This window comes from Pinus tabuliformis, chromosome 9 (genome assembly GCF_031772625.1).
Source record: "Pinus tabuliformis cultivar Carrire ecotype Pingquan chromosome 9, CPIR1, whole genome shotgun sequence".
Lineage (NCBI taxonomy): Eukaryota > Viridiplantae > Streptophyta > Pinopsida > Pinales > Pinaceae > Pinus > Pinus tabuliformis.
The window spans coordinates 421,942,317-421,954,829 of record NC_142307.1 but is presented as its reverse complement, the minus strand read 5'-3'; the positions used below and the strand labels follow the sequence as shown (position 1 = coordinate 421,954,829).

Below are 12,513 nucleotides of genomic sequence, written 5' to 3'. Positions count from 1 at the left end.
GTGCTGAGAAGAGAAAAACCTCGCCTGAAAACAGAAACAAAATCTAAACCTAACAAGAGAAACAAAAATGCAACACCCGCAACTCTGGGAATTTTCTGAGAAGGTATGCGTAGAAACGAAGTAGTATAACTAGGCGGAGGAATTGCCCGGTTTCCGTCACCGCCTGGAAAATTGTCTGGCTCCGGCATCAGAAATCCCCTAGCTCCGCCACCCTCCATCCACTGCTCTTCCTGACATTTCCTGACAGATCGAATCAGAGCTGGCAATCCTGACATTTCCTGACAGATCGGATCGGAGCTGTAGTCGTCTCCATTTCTGAGTCGAATATCGGGATTACAATAGTAAGTTGTTCATAGTAACTAGAACCGTCATGAATAGCATCATTTCCAGCAAATCTTCGAGCAAGGAACTCAGGCAAAAGCTTTTAGGCCTCAAGCCTAGAATTGATGAAATCTCTAGGATTTATTTTGAATCAGAACCCTCATCTCATAGAGGCCTACCATTGAAGGACATTCAAGCCCAGCTGTAAGATGGCCTTCACCTTGTGAAGAAATTAGAGAGAATCAGTAGTTTTAATTTATATAGAAGATATCGATATGGAAAGAAAATCCTAAAGGTAGAAAAGAAGGTCAATGATTTTTTGCTCACCCAAGGCCTGGCAGGCCTCGTACTCAATGTACACAAGCTAGACGTGGATTCCAATGCCTGTGAGGAATGATTGAAGCATATGGAAGAAATGGGTTGGCATATAATCGACAGCGTTAATGCCAAGATGACTAAGGATTCTAGCTTCAATCCCTTCATGCTTCATCAAATGAGTACAGGCCAGTTATTCGAGACCTCCATTGATGAGTCCTATGATACTACAATGGCTAAACAACCCAGCAGCAGCTTCAACTCCCAAGTCCCGGATGTGCTGAATTTCGTAGTTGGTTTGAATAATCTTGTGAATGATGTCAAACAAAGCCTAATATTTCAGAATGGGGTTAATGTAGTTGGGGTAAAAGGTATGGGAGGAAGTGGCAAACCACTCTTGCACTAGTCCTTTGCAATGATCCCCAAGTCAAAGGTTAGAGCAATTCCCCTTTTGAATTTTCACTCCAAACTTTCATTTTATTGCTTCACTTTCATTTGTGATGCGATTTTTGTCTGCGATTTTCAGATTTCTTTCAAAACAATATAATTTTCATTACTGTTGTGCATTCTCCAAATGTAAAGGGCCTCTTGGAGACTATGTGGGATAAGATAATTGGTGACAGAAGGCTTGATTTTTAGAGCATAGAGGATGCACACAACCAACTGAAGAATAATCTTAGTTTAAAAGGCCATCCAAAAACTTTGGTAGTTTTGGACGATGTTTGGTCAAGATCAAATGTGGAACATTTGTTGTTTGAAGCAGAGGGATACAAGACAATTATCACAACAAGACAGGATTACACTATTCTGATTTCAAACAGTACCCGTGTGCATAACATACCCATGTTGCAGAAGGTTGATGCCCTGTCACTTTTCTGCTTTTGGGCCTTTGGACAGCCTTCGATTCCAATGACAGAAGATGAGGATATTGTTAAAATGGTATGAATTAGACCCTGATTGTTTCTCTATCTCATTCTTCACGCTTTGCATCCAAGGATAGCATGTTGAATTTAGATTGATTTTCTGTCCTTTTGATGGAAATAAATTGTTTTATGTAAGTTTAAAATTGCAATGCCTGTGATAGAAGTGCAGGAAAAGTTTTAATAATGTGGATTTATGTAGAAAAAATAACCCAATGTTTAACTGCACTATATTTGTAGGTTGAAGCAGAGTGTAAGGGCTTACCACTTGCCCTCAAGGTTATTGCAAGCTCTTTGCGTGGTGAGCCCCGGCCCGTTTGGGAAAATGCTAAGAAAAAACTTTCCATAGGACAATCAATATCAAAATATCACGGAGATGAGCTTTTTCATTGCTTGGAAACAAGCATAGATGTCCTAGATGATGAGTCAAAGCAGTGCTTTTTGGACTTGGGGGCATTTCCCAAAGGTAGAAAGTTCAGCGCAGATGCATTGTTGGACAGTGGGGTTTACACCCGTGGGATGGAATGGCAAGATGCTTTTGTGGTCTTGTTAGAACTTGCAAGTCGTAATCTACTAAATCTCATAAGCTACCCAGGGTAAGGAACTTGTTTAGATTTGTTGCCTTTCGTAAACCTATTTGATTGTTTTTCTCTGTTCATATTTGTATCTGTGCTTAATTTACTTGTGGCATCCTTTGATAGAGCATGAACTTTGCAGAAAATTTGAGGCAAAAACATATGAGAAAAATTAACTATACCAACAATTTTAGGCTTAATTTTTTTTACATGATTTATTAGAAATTAGGAAGGTAGGATCAGCTTGTTAACCAGCAGAGGTAAGAGGCTTTCAAGTTCACTCCTCTTAGTTAATAAAAGTTTTTGATGTGTCAGGTGTCGGTCCATCTCATTTGGTTGTGCCTCCAAGCTCTCTTTTTCTCAACATGATGCGATATTTAGCCTTTCGTCTAGCCAACCAGGATAGTACCATTCATTGTAAGAGGCTTTTTATGCCTAGCAAGGAGGATAATATTCCCACAAAATGGCTTACACTCAAAGATCAGGCATCTAAGGCTCAATTTGTTTCAATTCATACAGGTCACTACTGAAACTTGTTTTCTTTAACTGCCTACACATTGAATCACTTTTTTATCAATCTACTTATGTTCCAAATTTATTAAGATGTTAGATAAACATTTTTTATCAGCATATCATACTGACTTTTACATTTATGGGAACTGTAGGTCCAATGGAAGAGCAAAATTGGTGTCAAATAAACTTTCCTGAGGTGGAAGTATTGACTTTTTTTTTTGCTTCCAGTCATTACTGTCTTCCAACTTTTTTACGTACCATGCCAAAACTGAAGGTTGCTATAAAATACAGTTATAGTTCTAAGCGTTCAACACTTCATGGGATGTCGAGCTTCCTTGCATTTCCTAAAATAAAGTATGTACTACTTGGGAGGTTGATTGTGTCTCCTCTTTATGAGTATTGTAGATCCTCAGAGAGCTTGGAAAAGTTGTTTGTATGCCTATGTGAGGGTTTGGGGAATATGACTTTATTGGATAAGGAACATGACTTTCTAAAGTCTCCAAAATTTCAAGAAATTAACTTTGACCACTGCAGTGATTTGGAGGAACTGCCTGGAAACATATGCAATTTAACTTACCTCCAAAAGTTATATGTCACTAATTGTCATCTTATCCAAAATTTACCTGATGACTTTGGGAGGTTAAGGTCACTTAGGGTGCTGAGATTGTCTGCATGCCCAAGTTTTTCAATGCTTCCTCCTTCCATTTGTGCACTTCAGCGACTCGAATTTCTTGATATTTCATTATGCAGGTCTTTGAAGGACCTTCCCATGGAATTTGATCAGCTATCAAACTTAAATATTCTGGATATGAGGGAGTGCTCTGGACTAAAGAAGCTACCTAAAGCATTAGCCAAACTAAGATCTCTCAGATGTGTAATCTGTGATGAGAGCACTGAACGACAGTGGCTGGCTATCAAAGCCTCTACCGTGCCTAATCTCATAGTTGAGGTCATCGAAGAATGTTTTAATTTGGAGTGGCTTGATGATTGAAAAAGTTCATGATGCCTCATCTTGGCTACTTCAACGCCTTTAATTCAGTAACTTACGCTAGTGAATTGCCTAAATTTGAAGATTATATTTGATGTATAGGTATTATGTTCTTAGAATTTAGGGTTGTTGTGGTAGCTGAGGATGTTCCATGTTTTCTCAATTAACTTGTTTGTACATTACTGTATATATTCATACATTTTGAGTGCATGAAGTCTTTTGAGAATACATTGGTAGTTACTGGTTTCTCAATTAACTTGTTTGTACATTACTATATATATTCATACATTTTGAGCGCATGAAGTCTTTTGAGAATAAATTGGTAGTCACTGGTTTGAAAGCTCCTATTTCTTTGTACCATGGACTAGACAGGGAAGACACAAAAATATTAAGTACATGATTGGACGTTGGCTTTTTTTGAGAAATCTATTGTACTTGTAAGATTAATATCTCAAGTTTTCAATGCTGATGATTTCCTTTTATTTTGTGCAAAAAAGAATCCTATAGAACCTGTTAACACCCAGGTTGTTCCCTTTGACTCCCAAGGGAATACGGCCGGGGTAACCACTAACCAAGCTTTGGATTACAGTCTCTAGCCAAACTGTAATCAGAGAGGGCTCTCTCTTTGAGATTTATCTCTGTTTTATGAGGATTTTAGGCCAGTTATGAAATGAGGGTTTGGTTTGAATTTTGGTTGAAGGATATCTTTCAATACCTAAGAAGTAGTGTTCAGATAGTTGTAATTCATTGGGTAATGGAGTCTAGAGCTGTGAATTGTTTGAAATGCTTAAATGGGAGTGTTCAGACTGCAGGGCCTATTGGGTATTCCAACAAACAAACTTAAAACTGTGGTGATGATGTATGATTAGCCAATGGAAAGCAATTAAGAATTTTCCACTAAGCTAGTGGTGTGAAAGTGAAGTATATTGCACAGGAGCAAACTTGAATTCCTGAAACAAGGGTCACTGTGAAAGATATATTCTGAAAGTGCAGCAATTAAGAATTACACTTATCAAGATTATAACTGAAGAAAACATTCATTAACAACATAGATTGAGCTCAGGGTATTTCATGAATAAATCCTGAAGCCATTCTTTTTCTTTGCTGCTAAATACTAGAACTTAGAAACATGTATGGATTGTAAAAGACTGAAACACATAACGAAGAGAGTTACAGAAGACTTATTGTATTGTGAGATGCACAGGGATCCTGCAACTTTTAACAAACACCATGAACGCATTCAAACAGCTCAGAACTTGAGAGATTCCATCACTTCTTTTATTAAACTCTGAATAAATTACAGCATAGGATCTCTTCAAGAGGAAATCAACAACAACCCCCCGCAAGCTTATGCGGGGGGGAATTTATACAATCAGTTCCAAAATATCTGAACCGCTGAGTTATCTGATAATTAAATACGTTACCAACTTTTACAAAATATCAGAAAAGCAGCTACTGGTGCTATTAATACAAAATGAATGCCCTTTATATATGTCAGGAGATACTTTGACCTTTGGAGGCCACTTAGTCGGTCTGAACGTTCTGCTTTAATACTGGAAATGTGCCTTTATGGCTGTTGTGCTGTAGATTTTCGGCCCTGTTACCTGTTAGCTGTCAATCTTGCTTTTGTTGGCCGAACATGATATGCTGAGTTGGCTCAGCTCTTCCCTTGTCATGCATGCTGATTTTACTAAGTCTTCCTGTGCATGCCAACTTGTATTTTGATGAAAAAACTTAGCGAATGGCTTCCTGGTCTATAAGATCATCTGTATTGCCTTAGTCCACCATTCCTGTGTGGGCAGTTGATGTCTAAGAATTGCATCCAAAGTCTCATCTGCCTCTGTGTATTTATAGAAATTGGGAGGCACTTCAAACAGGTGTTTAATTTCATTCATTATAAAGAATAAATTCTCTACCCTGTTGTAGAGACTTTGTCCTATAGCTGGCCTTGTTTCCTCCGAGGTACTGGGCCTTTCAGTGATCTGATTTGTGGCGAATGTGTTGACCTTCTTGGCATACTGCTCATGTGTAAGTAGTCTTCCTGCGCTGTTCAGTAAGCCATGGAGACCTCTGTTTTGCAATGCCACAAATTTGTCCATGAACCTGTTGACCTCTGTCTGCATGTCCTGGGTCCTTCTTTCTAATGTCTGCACCAGGTTTCTTAGTGTCAGGACCCTCTTTACTAACAAGATAGTCTCAGTCCTGTTGGAAATTCCCATAGTTGCTAACTGAGCACTTGTTCTATTATTAAGCACATTGATCATCCTGTTGGCAACTTCAGGCATATTGCCTAGAGAGGCCCTTGATCTCTGAATTTCCTTCTGTGCTTTTGCAATGAGCTCCAACTGCTCATGAATTGTCTCAATATACTGCCATTGATCAGTGATGGATTGGCCAATATTGGCCCATAGCACTGTCTTGAGCTCAGCCACTACTTTATCCAGTTTGAGCTCCTTTATCTTGTCTTTGAGGGCTTTTACTTCCCTGCCCTTTTCTGCCACAGTCTGCTTGGATTTGTCATATCTTTCATTTACCTTGGCTAAATTCTCCCTGGCCTCTTTTAATTCTGTCATTTGAGCTTCCAGGGCCTGAATCTCATTTCTCAGCTTTTGCATGTCCAGGCTTGGGGCCTGCTCTGTTGTTGGTGGTGGTGCTGAGGTAGAAGGTGCTGCCTGTTCTGTTTATTGAGCGAAGGAAGCAGTAGTTGGAGGGGCTTCCTCAAGGTTAATTATTTTAGGAGGAGGCTTAGATGTTTGACCTCCTTCCTTTTGCTGCAATGATGCCTGCAATGCTGCCTGTGCAGCCTCTGATTCTCCCAGCTTTTCTTGAGTCTGGATTAGCTGTTTATATAAAGACACCAGCAAAGCTGTGGCATCTTGATCATGTCTTTGCTGGGCAACTTCATCTGTTTGAGGGTGAATTGTTGCTGGGATTTTGATCTTTCTCCTCAAAGCTGCCATGTCTGCATCCCTCAATTTCAATATTTCTTGTATGCCCTTGATGTCCTTGGGATCATGCCCAATCTCTATGATTATATCTTCTAAGGACCTGATCCTGTTGTCCTTTGCTTGAGAGGATGCTCTCTCCAACTCAAGTTGAGCAGCTGTATTATTTAGGCTATTTTCTAGCCTATAATTATCCAATGTCTTGTCTGCCAAGGAGGCATACACCATCTCACCTGTTTGCTTATGCAATTCAATTTTGTCCATTGGGTGGATGTCCTTGGCAAGGACCTCAAGATTGGTCCTCAAGTAGTCTGAAGGGGACTATGGTTGCAATGCAGTTGGCATGAAGTGACTCATGATCATTTTGCCTTCATTTACATCATATGTGGACATAATTCTTTGCTGGTTAGTAGGAGCCATCTTCAACAAATGATTATATAGCTGTATTTTTATTGGCTCACTTCTCCTCTTTATGTCAATGAACTGCTGTTTGATGCCCAGTTCACCTTCTCTTTGGTGGCTTGAGGAGCTGACTTCTCCTCCCACTGTTCTGTCTTGTTCCTACTGGAAGGAACTCCCAGATGCCTCCCTGCTAGGTGGGCCCATGCCCAAAGATTGCCCTATAGGCACTTCTTCCTCTGAGAAGGGATTCATTCTATGTCTTTTCTCCCCATGAGTTGTCGATGTTGTGAGGGGAGTCTCTCTGTCCCTCTTCCTGCTTATATCTTCCTTTTGTGGGGTTTGGAGGACTGAGGCCTCCACTGTTGTCTCTTGCCTAGGAGGCACAATTTGTTGGGGTTGTTGCTTAGTGGATTTTGGGGCTTCCACTGTTTGATTTTGCTGCACAGGCTGCTCCTGTCTTTGTTCTTCTTGATGTTGGTGTTGTTGCTGTTGATGCACTTCCTGCTGCTGCACTTCTTCTTGTTGTTCCACCTCTTTTTCTGTTTGCTCTTCAGTCATGGGAGGTACCTGTTCCTGTTCCACCTGTTTTTCTTTGCCTTTGCTGGATGTCTGTTGAGTATCCATGGCAGCTTGCTGATGTGCTGTTGAAGATGAGGCAGCTGCTCCAAGTTGCCTTTGATGTGAGAAGGAAACCTGTCCACAAGTTTCCAAGTCAGCCTCTTTTTGAATATTCCTAGCCTCTCTTTCTAGCATTTGCTCTCTAGTAATTGGCTCTTCTAGGGTGCCCTCTTTCCAACTCAAAGAATTGGCATACTTTTCAACATCAGGCAGCTTTACATGTGCATAGTTACCCAATTTGTATCTTATCCTCCTGAGGGAAATAAAATGATTAGGGTCATAAGGTGTCCATTTGAAACTGGTTTGCAATTTGAAGCCCTCTAGGATCATATCTGCTTCCTTCCATCCCTCCTCTCTTTTATTGTATAGAAAAGGGCCTAGCTGGTTCCTTACCTTCAGCTGCACCTTCTTGTTCTTACTTTGGAAATGGAAGCAGTCGGCATTTCCAAACTGCCTGAAGTATTCTAAGGCAAAAAGTCTCATGGGGACATATCTTGGCAGCCTATAAGGGTTCAACTCACATCCATATATTCTGATTATTGTGTGGTGTTGGTAAAAGTACCAATCACCAATGCTGTAGGCCTTGGAGAGATGGAGAACTCTTTGCATGTCATCAGTCAACCTTGGAGGAGGCACACCATACAGCAATGTCATAGCTGGGTGAATGAACAGGTCTATGAATTCACAGTATGTGTATGGTGATTCAGAAGTATAATGAAAAACTGAAGACCAAAACACAACTGACCTTGGATTTCCCTGGGCATTAAGTTTCTTGAGGGGAACGGAGAAGCTGTCTGGTTGATAAAATAAGAACAGATGGTAGATGTATGAGGTGTATCTGAACACCCTTTCCCTTTGTAGATTCATTAGCTGTTCATGAATCTTTTCTGCAATATATGTGGCATAGTCATAGTGTACAGCTGGAGGCTTTCCAGGAGAAAATATGGACAGCATTGCCATTATGGTGTCATCAACATCCTCAACTCCCCTGTACCCCAGGACGTAGCTGATCAAATCCACCAGCATTTTGCCCAAGTCATTCAGGTAAGGATATCCAATAGGAGGAGTTATCGTAGTTTCAGAGCTTGGTTGTATGAATAACTGATTGATTTTGATGATCTGGGAACTTGACAAATTACTCCCCTTCTTGACTAAGTCGAACATGGAGAGAGGGGTCAATGGTCTTGCAGTGTGAAAATGCAGCATCTCATTTATGGTTTCTGGGGTGATGTGGAACAAGACTGAGCCTGTAGGACTGAGAATAGCTCTCTAGCATGGATCATAGCACTCCTGGCATCTATGGATCAAGTCTGGAAGGGCATTGACTTGAGGGAGGTTGTAAATGGGCAAATTTGAGTCCCAAATCCCTAAAATATCAGCTCCACTAAGGTGTTGGGCTTTCAATTCATTTAGCATATGAATATTAAACTTAGATTTCATTGGGAAGCAATCTATCATCTGATAATCTAAATCTCCCAGGGCTTTCCATTCTAACTCCCTTTGAGGGGCATTCAGAGGCTGAATATTTAGGGCTATTGGTGTTTCCATGACTAATAAGGCTTCTGACTTGTATTTGAACTGGTTTGAGTGAGCAGAGCAACACAGAGGGGTTTCTTTGCAATAGAGAGGTGAGTTGCAAGGAACAGAGGGTAAATTGTGAAAGCAGCAATTGAAATACTGCTCAGAGGACTGATGAAGCCAGTACCAGGACTGATAAAAGTGTTTCTACAGTGAATTTATGCAGTTGAGCTTTTTAGTTCACGACTGCGCGAACTACCTGTGAATTTAGGTAAATTTTGCTAAAATGCAGGCTCTGCAGAAGGTTTTTTTTGCCTCGCCAGTTGGAAATGGATACAGGTCACTGGATGTTTGCTGGTGAATTCAGTGCCTTATAATCTCTTAAGCCGGTTTTCTTGTATAAATATGGATAAAACCAGGTGCGGGGGAATGATTTTGAGAAATACCTTGTGAATTGCCGGTAACAGTTTCAAATGCAGGTATGACGGATGCGCCCACGGTTTCTGAGTCGATTTGTGCAGGTTGGCGCTGGTTTGGTCGTGGAATGCATGCAAGGAGAACAATAGTCATTTTCGCAAAAAGTGGGAAAAACGCAAATTTTTGGCTAAAATATGGATTTTTTGGAATATTGGCGCGTTTTTTGGATGACGTCAGCATGACGTCATCAGGTGGGGTCAAGGTCGGATGACGTCAGCATGACGTCACCGGGTGATGTGGCAAGCTGTGAGTGGTCCACGGGGATGGTGAGGTGGCGGACAGATCAGAGCAGTGGCGGACAAGGGTGCTGACGCGACGGCGAGGTAGCACTGACGTGGGCATGATGTGGTGATGACGTAGGCATAGCAGGACCGGCGGTAAACCAGAAGCGGTAATGGTTTTTCTCGGACCGCCTTAGATACGGTCGCTGTTTTGTCAGAGGGCGACCCGAGAAATTGTGAGGGCGACGCGTGGCAGAGGCCTGACGTCACCCTCTGATAGTTTCGCGGGTGCTATCTTACGGACGTCGGGCCCAACCCGATATTCATACAGGCCGTCTGATCAAAGGTGCCCGATCCGACGGTTGACGGATTGCTAAATTGTGCGGGCGATACGGCAGCGGGTGGAGTAATAAAATATTATTTTCTTTGAAAAACGCGCCCGGCGGGACTTTGGGTTTCAGTGGAGTTATATAGTTTTCATTGTATTTTTCAAATGAAAAGGTATATTGCGCCCACACTTTGGATAAGTCGGAAAAAGTGGGTTTTTTTTGTGTATTTTTGCGAATAGAGCGGGTTAGGGGTAAAATGGGGTTTTTACAAGGTTTTTTAGCAAATGAAGGATTTAATGGGTTAGATGACTTCTGAAGGGGGAGAAAGGGGTAAAGCTTAGAGCTCTTAAACTGACCAGATGTCAATTTAATCCCTGATAGTGAACATATGACTATAATGCCAAGGGGAGGGATATTTATACAATGCTTGGGGTTTATACACCATAGTGTTATAATAGTAGGGAAAGGGTAACATAGGGGATTTAGATAGTAGAAGTTAGGGGTTAATATGGATGAACAGGTGAATGAGGAGTGATATCACCAATTTTATTTGAAGATCACTTAGCTTAGGGAGTAGATCAAAATGAAAAGAATTTTACACAGGAAATGTGGCTTTTAAAGGCATAAGAACCAGCATAAAACCTCAAATTCTTCCATGAATCTTAACTGATGAAGGAATGTTAGTAATGAATGTGAAAGGGAAAAATGGGAAGTTAGAGACGCTCCTTTGCTTTGCTGCAACATGATGGAGGAGAGAACCTTCTCAGTCCACTGATATTCCTTTGTGACTAGGTTATCAAATACTCAATTGAAAGGAATGACATTTCTGCAGCCCCATCTGCCTACCCATCTACTTGCCTAGCATTTTTTGTTTCTTCATGGAGGGTGAACTTAGACTTGCAAACCCTTATGTGCCTTTTCTTTTCTTTGGCTTTTTCCTCTTGATTTTCTATCTAAGGCTACCCTTATTGCTTCCAAGGTCCCAGATTAAGCAGTTGGGAACCCTACTTCTCTACCTAGCTAATGGTCTGCCAAGATTAAATAGTTTGGACAGAATTCTTTCTCTATTCTACAATCAGAAAATTGAAACATGGCATGATCCAGATTAGGCTGTTGGACCATCCACCAAAATTGAGTCAACATCAAGCTATGTACATACCTTGTCTTCTCTTGGAAATATGGGATCTTTGTATCAGCAAAGCAGAGCATATTTGGCACTTGCATTTGCCAATCATGAAATATGAAACCTATTGATATAGGTATCCAACAGAACCATTATTAGCACATTAAATCTAAATGGGATTCCTAAATACAAGCCATATGTCTTGACTCTTGAGTGAATGATATGTTATGTTAAGAAAGAAGCCTTCTTGCCATATGATGAGACTTTTTGTGTTTTCCTAATGAAAAGTGGTGCCAACAACATTAGTATAAATGCTAAGGAAACACATTATACCCTCAAAGAAGTTGTTGGATAGTTTTGGGTCGATAGTTTTGGGTTGAGATGTTTATACACCACCAAACCACACCTACCTAGGAATGGCTCGGCCATAACCAAAATTGTGGAAGTCACTTAATCACCTTCTATGAAATTTACCAATAAAAATACTTAAGGTGTTATTTTTAGTTTGTCAATAATAACATCAACCATAAATGTCACGAGACAATAGCACCATACACCAAGTTCGTAGTGGGAAATCCTCATCCTTACAAGAAATCCACTTGAATAATGTTTAACCAAGTCAAAGCATTATAGTACAAGATAATTGGGTTGGGCTCCATTCAGAATGTCTGCAACCTACAAATACTTATGACCAAACATTAACCAACAAATGATTTTGTTAGGTCATTAGACAATGAACTACCACTATATGTTGCATTAAACTCTATTTCTTTCCATACCAACCCAACAACTATTGCATTGAAGTCATGATTTTTTTGTTTCCATGTTTCATGTCTTTTCTTCTCTGTTGCAATAAACTCTATTGCTTTCCATACCAACCTAACAATTGTTGCATTGAAGTAGTGATTTTTTTGTTTGTATGTTTCATGTCGTTTTTTGTCTGCACTCTTGGAAAAACATGTCTACACCTTTTAATGATGCCTTTGTCCATCACTACAATTAAATTTACAAAAAAAATCATTAGAAACATATCATAATATTCTGAAAATGGTATACTATATGGTGTTTTATTGGCCTTAAATTTCATGATCATATGAAAACATCACACTTGTTTTGTATTTCAGAGGGTTGTATGGGAGCATTAAGACCCTATAACATGTATTTAGTAGTGGAAGTGCCTTGGACAACATGCTATTTTAGTTCTAAGTTGTGACCTAGCATACATGTAAAGACAAAGATCATCACAAT

The 12,513-nt window shown here is 40.3% G+C and overlaps 1 pseudogene; it reads left to right on the top strand.

The window, feature by feature from the left end:
- The first annotated feature begins 736 nt into the window (after positions 1-736).
- On the top strand, positions 737-3,635 carry LOC149148945 (disease resistance protein ADR1-like; annotated as a pseudogene).
- The last annotated feature ends 8,878 nt before the right edge of the window (positions 3,636-12,513 follow it).